Source organism: Schistocerca nitens, chromosome 3 (genome assembly GCF_023898315.1).
Source record: "Schistocerca nitens isolate TAMUIC-IGC-003100 chromosome 3, iqSchNite1.1, whole genome shotgun sequence".
Lineage (NCBI taxonomy): Eukaryota > Metazoa > Arthropoda > Insecta > Orthoptera > Acrididae > Schistocerca > Schistocerca nitens.
The window spans coordinates 857027861-857041217 of NC_064616.1; positions in this window are offsets into that span (position 1 = coordinate 857027861).

The following is a 13357-nucleotide window of genomic DNA, read 5'->3' on the forward strand; positions in this document are numbered from 1 at the left end:
AGTCCTGTGTCACGTACAGCGCCGTCGCCCTCGGTAATAACAAAAATGGTTCAAATGGCTCTGAGCACTATGGGACTCAACTGCTGTGGTTATCAGTCCCCTAGAACTTAGAACTACTTAAACCTAACTAACCTAAGGACATCACACACATCCATGCCCGAGGCAGGATTCGAACCTGCGACCGTAGCAGTCGCACGGTTCCGGACTGCGCGCCTAGAACCGCGAGACCACCGCGGCCGGCCCGGTAATAACAGAAAAAAAAGATTTCCGAAAAGAAGGAAATCCCTTAGAAAAAGTTTGTAGGGTTTTCAAGAAAACTTGGTTGTTGTAACATCTGACCTAGCAAGGTAGCGCGATGGTAAAACATGGGACGACATTTCAAATCCCTGTCCGGTCAGAAACACTCCGATTTTCCATATTTTTTTCTTGAATAAAGACTTTTCCTGCGTGAGGCTGTTTGTCGAAACTGAAATAATTACTTCATTTCGTCATTATGTCGATTTTTTTTCACGTGTTATGTATGGTGGTAGGTGACAATATCAGCATATTGGTTACAAATTTTGCACAGCACATATGAAACTTCACATCTGCAACAATTGTGTTTGTACATACCATGGCTGCGCTTAGTTCTTATGTTGTTCCTTCCACACAGCAATGTTCGTCGTAACATGTTGGAAGCATTAAAAAACTGGTTCAAATGGCTCTAAGCACTATGGGAGTTAAAATCTGAGGTCATCAGTCCACTAGACTTAGAACTTCTTAAACCTAACAAACCTAAGGACATCACACACATCCATGCCCGCGGCAGGATTCGAACCTGCGACCGTAGCAGCAGCGCGGTTCCGGACTGAAGCGCCTAGAACCGCACGGCCACACCGGCCGGCGTAGTTTTGCAAGTCGACGCTCGGCCACAGCGGCCAATAGGAAGCGTAAAATATTATTTCTTGTGATGCAGGTTAATAATGGCCAAGTGGCGAAATCAGCTAAACACTAACAATGAAAGGAAAAGGTTATTTAGAATAAAAAAATACCGCCTCAGGCAGGAAATCTATAACGCCTGTGGACCTATGCATAAAAAAATTCTGTACATGATTTCCCTAATTTGCTTACAGCAAATGTCGGGACGATTCCTTTGAAAAGGAAAGTGCTAAATTCATTCCCCATTCTATCCCATTCCGGATTTCTTCCCAGCCTCAAATGAGATCGTCGACAGGAATTTAAGCCTTAATCCTTTTTCCTTTATTCCTTTCAGCATGTCATACACGAGTTAACAAAAGTCTTCGGCACTGCTTCATCAACTCTCAACCAAGCTGCCACCTTTCAATCTATCCTAGACCTTGGGCTACGCTACAGATCAGTCTGACATCACAACCTACACGCCAAAAAATCAAACAGACGAAGCAGAAACATTGTGTTCTGCTCTCTTTCTGTTTGCGGGCGTATGGCGTCACACTCTATATCATTATTACTTCGCTGGTCAAAGCTGACGTCCGGTAACGGCAGACTCAAGTTGGCCGTCAATATATGCAACCAAATTTTTGACAAACAGAAGTATTCAAAAGAATGAGTACTCTGATGCTTCGTTAAGAATAAATTGGTCATCCTCATCCATGAGCGCCGAATCCCCGCTCACGGATGCTGGCAATCTGGGTCCATATCAAGTAGTTATCGTTCAAACGAAAGGAAGGGAGATTGGAGTTTAACGTCCCGTCGACGACGGGATCATTAGAGCTGGGGTACAAGTTCGGTTTGGGAAATATGTTAACATACTTCTATTTCCCCGTAAAGGTTTTTTCTTGCTGTTGCTAGTCTACATTTTATATCGTCCTTACTTATTCCGTCGCCGGTTATTTTGCTGCCGAAATAATGAAATTCGTCTACTACCAGCCTAATGTAATTCCCTAAACATCACCTGACTTGATTCGACTACACTTGTTTACCATCGTTCTATTTATGTTCACCTTACCACCTCTTCCCAAGACAGTACGTATTTCGTTGAACTGATCTTTCACGACCATTGCCTTCTCAATACGCTATCATGAAAAATCCAAAATGGCCACTTCAAAACGTTGTGAAGGTTCATAAACTTATCCACAGCAAACCGAACGCAATGAACCAACAGACCGACTGCTGTTCGCTCGATTTATGCTTATTTTTTATATTTCAACGAAATCAGCGCACCAGCTTTCTTCAACAAAACACTTGTATGTCTTCCCATTTTAACTTAAAACGCTTCTTTATTCACTACCTTAATATGAAAAAAAATATAGGTATCTTTTTCGTGATGTCTCATGTAATCCAGCAGTTCTGTCTTCAAAACTTCGAGGTAGGTTACAGCATGAATTTTCAGATATTTCCTTCGTCAAGGTGAATTTAGAAATTGTAGTCGTAATAAAAGCTGTGCAATGGTAATGTTGTCCCTGATCAAGAAACTTGTTTCACTTGTACTTTTCATAAACCGGAACTACTAATACATTTTATTTACTTGGGACTTCAAATTGCCACCAACTGCTTACAATTATTTAGGGGTGATAAACCTAACATATGAAATGAGAACTTCGTACATTCTGATACTCTAAGGCAGCCTTCCACGGCAAACGTTCTCCCCGAGCAGACGGTGAGTGCAAGTCAGCGAGCAGCGAACACTGTGCCCCCTCCATTGTCGTAAGGAATAGGAAGGATGCTGATATTTGGTTTGTGGGGCGCTCAACTGCGTGGTCATCCGCGCCCGTACAAAGTCCCTATTTTTACACAGCCCAATTTTCACACCATCCAGTCTAGCCACTGTCGCGAATGATGATGATGAAATGATGAGGACAACGCAAACACCCAATCTCCAAGCAGAGATAATCCCCAATCCAGCCGGTAACCGAACCCGGTACCCTGTGATCCCGAGGCAGCAACGCTAGCCACTACACCACGAGCTGCGGACGAATAGGATGGGGAATAACGTAAACAAGGAGATCGATCCTGATGAATAAGCCTGGAGAAATCTAGGATCGCTTTATGTTGCCTGTCACATTGCAGATACGTCAAGCTGCATATCAGCGCGACTTGGATACTTGAAGGCTTCACATTCAGTGGTGCTACGAATCCTTTTTTTTTCTTTTTTCCCAACATGACTGGCGTTCCTTACGCAGTCATAAAACTAATAAATTCCTTGACAAACCTACGTTTTCTAGACTTTCTTTAACGATGGTAAGAATGTCACATTCGACAATGTGCCTGAGCGCTGAAGAATACAAATCTTCACAAAGATTTTGGAAGGTGGCTTTGAAGGTCGTTCGTCATGAGCTGTGTGAGACGTGTGATTGTCATCGTTGACAACGGCACCACGTGAAACTTCTACCGGAAGTGGACGGAACTGCTCTGCTGCAATTACGAGGGCAGTTCAATAAGTAATGCAACACATTTTTTTTCTCGGCCAATTTTGGTTGAAAAAACCCGGAAATTTCTTGTGGAATATTTTCAAACATTCCCGCTTCGTCTCGTATAGTTTCATTGACTTCCGACAGGTGGCAGCGCTGTACGAAGCTGTTAAAAGGGCGTCTGTAACGGATGTGCGTTGCAAACAACGGGCAGTGATCGAGTTTCTTTTGGCGGAAAACCAGGGCATCTCAGATATTCATAGGCGCTTGCAGAATGTCTACGGTGATCTGGCAGTGGACAAAAGCACGGTGAGTCGTTGGGCAAAGCGTGTGTCATCATCGCTGCAAGGTCAAGCAACAGCTGTGACTCCTGCAATGGCGGAGCGTGCGAACACACTCGTTCGAGATGATCGACGGATCACCATCAAACAACTCAGTGCTCAACTTGACATCTCTGTTGGTAGTGCTGTCACAGTTGTTCACCAGTTGGGATATTCAAAGGTTTGTTCCTGCTGGGTCCCTCGTTGTCTAACCGAACACCATAAAGAGCAAAGGAGAACCATCTGTGCGGAATTGCTTGCGCGTCATGTGGCTGAGGGTGACAATTTCTTGTCAAAGATTGTTACAGGCGATGAAACATGGGTTCATCACTTCGAACCTGAAACAAAACGGCAATCAATGGAGTGGCGCCACACTCACTCCCCTACCAAGAAAAAGTTTAAAGCCATACCCTCAGCCGGTAAAGTCATGGTTACAGTCTTCTGGGACGCTGAAGGGGTTATTCTGTTCGATGTCCTTCCCCATGGCCAAACGATCAACTCTGAAGTGTATTTTGCTACTCTTCAGGAATTGAAGAAACGACTTCAGCGTGTTCGTAGGCACAAAAATCAGAACGAACTTCTCCTTCTTCATGACAACGCAAGACCTCACACAAGTCTTCGCACCCGAGAGGAGCTCACAAAACTTCAGTGGACTGTTCTTCCTCATGCACCCTACAGCCCCGATCTCGCACCGTCGGATTTCCATATGTTTGGCCCAATGAAGGACGCAATCCGTGGGACGCACTACGCGGATGATGAAGAAGTTATTGATGCAGTACGACGTTGGCTCCGACATCGACCAGTGGAATGGTACCGTGCAGGCATACAGGCCCTCATTTCAAGGTGGCGTAAGGCCGTAGCATTGAATGGAGATTACGTTGAAAAATAGTGTTGTGTAGCTAAAAGATTGGGGAATAACCTGGTGTATTTCAATGCTGAATAAAACAACCCCTGTTTCAGAAAAAAATGTGTTGCATTACTTATTGAACTGCCCTCGTACCAAGGATTCTTTTATTAAATCACCATCTGTGTAAGAACACAAAGACTTTACTAAAAGTAGTGCAGTTTTGTAGCTCATCTTAACGGCAGACTCAATTGATTTTTCTCCCTTTCCTTCCTCCCCTTCAGCTAGCCTTCTTTCAAGATTAAAAACCTCTTGTACACGTTTAGATTATTCACATTTTCCACATCTGTATTCTCTGATGTGGTAAGACATTTAGTGTCTTTGTATATTCAACTTCCTAAAAGTATCAATGTCTTATGATACACTGACCATTTTGCGAACCCATCTTTTTGTGACACCGATAAGATTACTCGCACTGTGGAGTGAAGTGCGAAAACATTGTCACTATGATATAACGCCGATTCGCCACCGCTGCTATTAGATGGCGCCGCAGTCAAAACCGGCTGTCCGCTATTCCACAGTTGGCGGTTCTCATGCCTTGTCGAGTCCACATCATGCGCGCATTTTTCTTTTTCCCACCATGTCTCAACCGCTCTGCTTGCGAGCAGGGGTCTGAGCGGGCGCGAGTGCTCATACCCAAACTCAGCGAGTTGTTAGGCCCTACTCAAAGGGAAGGAACAGAAATTGTACTGACAATATGTTGTAAATTTTCTAAGGAATGTGTAATGGCGTGAGCCTAAGTAATAGTGTGATGGTGATCTGACCATTAGGTGAACGTAAAGCTCGATGCTATTCGACAGGAGTGGACTATTAGTAGGCACTGCATGTAATATAGCCCTTCTCTATCTGTCAACAACAAAAACACGACACTGCATTCTTAATGCTGTGGCCGAGCGGTTCTAGGGGCTTCAGCCCGGAACCGCACTGCTGCCGCAGGTTCGAATCCTACCTCGAGCATGGATGTGTGTGGTGTCCTTAGGTTAGTTAGGTTTAAGTAGTTCTAAGTCTAGGGGACTGATGACCACAGATGTTAAGACCCATAGTGCTTAGAGCCGTCTGAACCACTTTTTTGACAGCCATCCAAGCCAGACTGTCACACTTAAGACACGATACTCAAATTTAGAAATGGAGCGGCACCCAGTAGTTGTTAATAATGAAAACATAATGGGTTTCGTTAGCTGAAGCAAAAGAGAGGACACACTAACCGACAACGCCACTTGACATCGCGACGTAATCAGTAGAAATTCACTTGGCGAGAGATTTAATTAATCGATAGTGGTTTCTGTTGTGGCGTAACAAGCTAGCTACGCCACACTGAGAAGTAGCCGAAAGGGCACGCGTCAACTCACGCCGTCTTGCGTTAAGTCTGAAACAGGATACTTTATGAATGCTACAAAGAAAAGAACGGAGCTTAGGTTTACTTAACTTTAATTTCCTTGTGGTACATATCTCTTGATAATACAAGTGAGACTCTCTCCAGATATGGTTAATGGCGCCTTGCTAGGTCGTAGCCATGGACTTAGCTGAAGGCTATTCTAACTGTCTCTCGGCAATTGAGAGAAAGGCTTCGTACGTGTAGTCGCTAGCAATGTCGTCCGTACAACTGGGGCGAGTGCTAGTCAGTCTCTCGAGACCTGCCTTGTGGTGGCGCTCGGTCTGCGATCCTGACAGTGGCGACACGCGGGTCCGACATGTACTAATGGACCGCGGCCGATTTAAAGCTACCACCTAGCAAGTGTGGTGTCTAGCGGTGACACCACAGTTTCAGTGCTGAAAAATCGTGGTATCCGACAAGTAGCTTTTATTAGCTCTCAAAGTTGTTAAGTCAGTGTCGGCTCCAACGACACGTCATTATCGCATTACGTTTCGAGCGTCTGACCATGTTTTCCGATCTTCGGCCTATTACAAGCAATTCACATACACGGCTTTGCAGATAAGTGTCTCTGCAGTGTGGTAACAGCCTTATTAGAATATGGCGTCCACGCGGTTTCACCAAAACCCAAAAGAAAATATTATACAATTCTGCGCCGACATGGGTTTCTTAGGACACATGTTCCAGATTTTTGGAGAAGAATAAAATGATCTGTTTCAAAATTACTGCAAACAACGGTGACAGTTCTCTCGTATCATTTCAAATCAAGTGTGATTCGCGCATTGAGAGGCTGATCAGAAAATTCATTCTGCTTTATTCCACTTACGCTTTACTGAAACTGTTGGTTGTCGTGCGGAACAACGCCATGAGATGCAATAGAATTCGTTAATTAGGTACTATATTACTGTAAACTTTAAACATTTGTAATTCTAAAAACAAGTACTTGCTTAAATACGCCACAGCCGCGCGATCTGAGGCGTCTTGTCACTGTCTGCGAGGCTCCTCCCGTCGGAGGTTCGAGAGAGAGTCCTCCCTCGGACATGTGTGTGTGTGTGTGTGTGTGTGTGTGTTTTGTCCTTTGCGTAAGTTAGATTAAGTAGTAGCTTAGGAACCGAGGACCTCAACTGTTTGGTACCATTAGACCTTACCACAAGTTTCCAAAGATATGCCACAACTGATGATAAAAATTACAGACGAGCTAAGGAAGTACTCATCAAGTATGATCTGACAAAATATGAAAAGGCACCGATGATTTCTATATCTAAAGCGATATATACATGGTGTTAAATGAAATATTCCATATTTTGAGATATGGTAGTAGGGACCAAAACAAGAAAAAAATATTCAGCAAAGATGGGCTCTATAATGCATACCTTAAGAACTGTGAGCACTTACTGACCTTCGTTACTGTGAAACACATCTTCTTTGCCGCTCGCTCTTCGCTATTACGAACCGAACACAAAATGTAGTGAACAAATGAGCAAGCAAGTGAGAACATATTACTCTGTTTCTATGAAACAGCAGAGCTTCTAATGCAATCTTCTTGCTAATATACCACCTGTATTTGTGAACCATCGCTAAAGGAGGTGCTCAATTTGGTGTCCATTCATAGTAAGGCATGCCGCTTACAGAATCCCGCAGTCTCTCAAAAGCTCTGGGTTGATCACGGATGTGCTGGCAAACACTAATGACACGTTCCTGTAGTGTTCGTGCGACATAAATGGGGCTTGCTTTCACCAGAGACTTCAAATGCCCCACAGTTCAAAAATCCAAGGGAACCAGCTCGCCAACGTATTGGACTTCCCTGACTTACTCATTGCACATTTAAATGTCTGTGTGACGTACCCTCGGACACTTCGGAGAAAATTGGTTGGTGCTCCATCATGTATGAACCACATCACCAGCCGTTATTGGACGAGTACCTCCTCTAGCAGAAACTGACGGTGCAGTGGACCAGTCAACCTGTTTGGTAGTATTTAAGGTGCTATTAGTCTACCGCCAATAATTCCTGGTCAAACATTAATTGAATATCGACGCTGACGCTTTGTTTCTCAACTGCGTGTGGATGTGCATCAGTCTACATATGTTGGCTACGAAAACTGACGGTCCCAAACTGACTCTGAGCACTATGGGACTTAACATCTGCGGTCATCAGTCCCCTAGAACTTAGAGCTACTTAAACCTAACTAACCTAAGGACATCACACACATCCATGCCCGAGGCAGGATTCGAACCTGCGACCGCAGCAGTCGCGCTGTTCTGGCAGAAGCGCCTAGAACCGCTCGGCCACTGCGGCCGGCTTGACGGTCCCATCTCGTGTGAAATTAGCCTCGTCTGTGACCAGTACCATTGTCGTGGAAAGTGGATTTTCGCCATATCGCTGCAACAGCCATTGCCAGAACTGCAATCTGGCAGGCTGATCTTGTGGGTGAAGGGCTCGGGCACGCTGACTTGATATGTGTGTAGCAACTGAGGCAGTATCGCTCGCACTAGAGGACAACTAACCCTTATGTATGGTGAAATTGTACGTATACTAGTTCCAGCATCTTCTGCCACTGGTTGCAATAGTCGCTCCTCCACAACAAGAGTACGAATGGTGCGAGGTCTGCCACGATCTACCGTTGCTGGAGCTATGGAGCCAGAATCTTGTCGCTGGAAAAGACGGCAGAATAATTGTATAGATGGCATTCTGGGTTCTGGATACTTTTCAGTGTGCAGGACACGGGCTCGTCCGTTGCTTCCATTTGCCAGATCTTAACGTAAGATCATGTCTGTCATTTCCCGTGTGGAACAAAGGCATCCATTATGCTGATAAGTGCAAAGATAAACCACAATGCAAAAGCATTTAACAGACTGGTTCCATTAGAAGTAAAGTATACTCTGTGCTTAACCGGAACTGTGGATACGGTTCACAGTAACAACAATAACAGATATTCACTGTATGCTATATCCGTGGACAATAACAGAGGAATATGCTCTCATTTGTTTACTGAAGTCTGTAGCTCATTCGTAATAGCAAAGATCTTGCAGTGGAAGAGATGTGTTTTACAGTGGCGAATATGAACCAGCGCTCATAGCTGTTACGGTATGCATATTAAAGCCTATGTTTACTGGGTATTTTTACCTTGTTTTATATCCATACTGCCACCTCTCAGAATATGGAATACTTTTTAACATGAGTAGTTCTACACTTATGATATGCGAAGCTATGCTTCGCATACCAAAGTTTATGTGACCAGTGAATGTAACAAAGACATGTGCTGCAAATGTGTCAATGCATTCCTCTCAAAAGGACAATACACATTTTGAGTTTTCAGGAAGATTAGCTGCACTACATTTAGTCTATTTTCGCAACAGAGATACACGTACAAGGTGACAGGTAGTAAATTTTGGGCACAGTGTAGCAGATTCTTATCACTTTGCTGCAGGATATACACAATAAACACGATACAGCACGGTAACGATATAAAATACACGAAATGTTTCCGGAGTGTTAAATTTTCGGTATAGAATATGAAAGAACAGAATCACGAGGGAAGTTGTAAAACTTGAAGCTTTCGTGAAGGAAATAATTATTATGGTTGTGTACGTCTTCTAATGAAGTATTGCGAGTTTGTTCTGGCCTGATAGTTCCTTTCTCCAGTCACTGCTACAGTTAATGAAGTAAGGTTTATAACCAGTAATAAGTATATAATCCGCAGTTACGTGCAGCCTAGCTACAAAATGGCGGACAATGTATGCAACAGTACGTTCTATGCTCCAAGGCCATAGTTTTTCACCCAGGTAGTATAGAGATCACGGCCCCCTGCTTTAAATAGTCGGACGTGCGTGCTGCAGCTTCAGCCGTTCGCCTCAGTCAGAAGACGGCCAGAAGGTGTACAGCCGAAGTATCAATGTATGAAATGCAGTTTCTACCATTGCACGTCTGAACTCCGATCGATATGACGGCCATATTTATTCGATTGCAACTGCTGCTACGAAAAATTACAAGTATCTTCAACAGCAACAGCTAGTTTGGGAATGATGTAAAGATTCAATAGAGTTTCACCAAACATTTCACAAAGATAACGCCCCGATAGAGGATGCTTAAAAATTCCTGTCTTCGCTTCAGCAGACAGGAAAAGAAATTTCTTTGGTCTCTCTGTTCGCCTGGCACGTTGCTAAATAAGCATGTGTGGCTTTCCTGCTCTTGGCAAATGATCTGTCAGCAGTAAGAGTCACGTCCTGTGAACATAGATGGGAACAGAGTGGAAGGCATCAGCCTATCAGCCCATCAAACACCAGGTTTATTCACTGTATTTATGTGTGGAAACTGTTATTTTGGCTCATGGTAGCTTTAGAAAATACACTCCTGGAAATGGAAAAAAGAACACATTGACACCGGTGTGTCAGACCCACCATACTTGCTCCGGACACTGCGAGAGGGCTGTACAAGCAATGATCACACGCACGGCACAGCGGACACACCAGGAACCGCGGTGTTGGCCGTCGAATGGCGCTAGCTGCGCAGCATTTGTGCACCGCCGCCGTCAGTTTCAGCCAGTTTGCCGTGGCATACTGAGCTCCATCGCAGTCTTTAACACTGGTAGCATGCCGCGACAGCGTGAACGTGAACCGTATGTGCAGTTGACGGACTTTGAGCGAGGGCGTATAGTGGGCATGCGGGAGGCCGGGTGGACGTACCGCCGAATTGCTCAACACGTGGGGCGTGAGGTCTCCACAGTACATCGATGTTGTCGCCAGTGGTCGGTGGAAGGTGCACGTGCCCGTCGACCTGGGACCGGACCGCAGCGACGCACGGATGCACGCCAAGACCGTAGGATCCTACGCAGTGCCGTAGGGGACCGCACCGCCACTTCCCAGCAAATTAGGGACACTGTTGCTCCTGGGGTATCGGCGAGGACCATTCGCAACCGTCTCCATGAAGCTGGGCTACGGTCCCGCACACCGTTAGGCCGTCTTCCGCTCACGCCCCAACATCGTGCAGCCCGCCTCCAGTGGTGTCGCGACAGGCGTGAATGGAGGGACGAATGGAGACGTGTCGTCTTCAGCGATGAGAGTCGCTTCTGCCTTGGTGCCAATGATGGTCGTATGCGTGTTTGGCGCCGTGCAGGTGAGCGCCACAATCAGGACTGCATACGACCGACGCACACAGGGCCAACACCCGGCATCATGGTGTGGGGAGCGATCTCCTACACTGGCCGTACACCACTGGTGATCGTCGAGGGGACACTGAATAGTGCACGGTACATCCAAACCGTCATCGAACCCATCGTTCTACCATTCCTAGACCGGCAAGGGAACTTGCTGTTCCAACAGGACAATGCACGTCCGCATGTATCCCGTGCCACCCAACGTGCTCTAGAAGGTGTAAGTCAACTAGCCTGGCCAGCAAGATCTCCGGATCTGTCCCCTATTGAGCATGTTTGGGACTGGATGAAGCGTCGTCTCACGCGGTCTGCACGTCCGGCACGAACGCTGGTCCAACTGAGGCGCCAGGTGGAAATGGCATGGCAAGCTGTTCCACAGGACTACATCCAGCATCTCTACGATCGTCTCCATGGGAGAATAGCAGCCTGCATTGCTGCGAAAGGTGGATATACACTGTACTAGTGCCGACATTGTGCATACTCTGTTGCCTGTGTCTATGTGCCTGTGGTTCTGTCAGTGTGATCATGTGATGTATCTGACCCCAGGAATGTGTCAATAAAGTTTCCCCTTCCTGGGACAATGAATTCACGATGTTCTTATTTCAATTTCCAGGAGTGTATTTATTCTATGGCAATAAGAAGTAACTTACTTCCACCTCAATAACAGAGAAGCCGACAGAGCTCTGGAAGTATACCTTGACGACACGCGCCTCAACCACAACAAGGAGACAAGGTACCTAGGCGTCACATTAGACAGAACCTTGTCATTTAAATCACACCTGACAAAAGCAGCTGCCAAGGTGAGAACAAGAAACAACCTCATCCATAAACTCTGCGGAACCACCTGGGGATCAACGGCAACAACTCTGAGGACGTCTGTACTGAGCCTGGTATACTCTGCGGCGGAGTGATGTGCACCAGTATGGCTAAACATTAGTCATGTGAACAAAATCGATGTCGAACTTAACAACACCATGCGCATTATTTCAGGAACCGTTAGGTCTACCACTAACATATGGCTACCTGTCTTGAGTCATATACCACCCCCAAAAATACGACGAGAAGCAGCCTTGGTCAGGGAATACAACAAGATCGAAGCAAACCCTGAACTACCGGTACACATCGATATACCTGTCTGAGTACCAAAAGGCTTCGTTCAAGACATCCTCCTCTTGCTCTCGACAGCCTCACTGGGTCTGACATCCACTCTTGGAGAAGAGAATGGCTCCAGAATGCTCCAACAACTTGCCACCTAATGCCTTGTATTATCGAGGCAGTTCCTAGGTTTGATCAGCCCCGCAAAATCTAGTCAACTCTGAACCGATTAAGAACTGGGCATGGAAGATGTGCTGACTCACTCTTCAAATGGGGACTGCTGTCTTCGCCAGTATGTGACTGCGGCGCGCCTAAGCAGACCATCCAACACATCAGAGAAGAATGCAGTGCTAGATCGTTCAATGGAGACTTTGAAGAATTCCTCGTGGCATCCCAAAAATCCATCGAATATATGCAAGGCCTAGATGTTTGTCTGTGAATATATGTAATTTTATGTAATGTAGAATAACGTGATCCAGTACTGAGATGTACGTAAATGCCATACGCTAAATAAACTATGACAATGACCTGGAAGTGATAGTGTATGAAACAGGAATCGTTTGCAGGTGGTACATTTCGAATGCCTGTCGATGTATTGTCCAGCAGTGTATATCTGGAAGTCTCCAGTGAAGTCATTCAAGCTCATTTAATTGTAGGTCGCAACGAACAATATGTTGTCTCTCTTAATTAAGTAGCCTATCTGTCTCTTGCGACAGACATATAGGTTAGGATCAATGAGGGTACTTGCCCACAGCATACTTTGTTGTACAGAAGCTGTTCGTGCCTTTTGCCGCCATGTTGTATGAACAACTACGGTTAACAGCTAGGTGTGTGGTTTGAGAATGGGTGTGTCAGCTCGAAACCAGTTACCACTGCAGCAAAATTTCAATCAATGCAACTGAGACGGACGAAATAAAAACTTATCCCATGTCCTGAGTACTGAACAGTTGCAGACCTGCCAGCACCATGCCTCAAATAAGCAAGACTACAGAAATGCGTGGTTTGTGAGGAGCCGGTCGATCACTGTATCCCAGTATCCCATTATTTTTATCTCTGCGCGCAGTCATTGTGCTAGCTAGTAATGCATGTGATTCATTTCGCTGATAGCATACGATTTCTTACAACCACCCTCCACAATGCTCGACGGT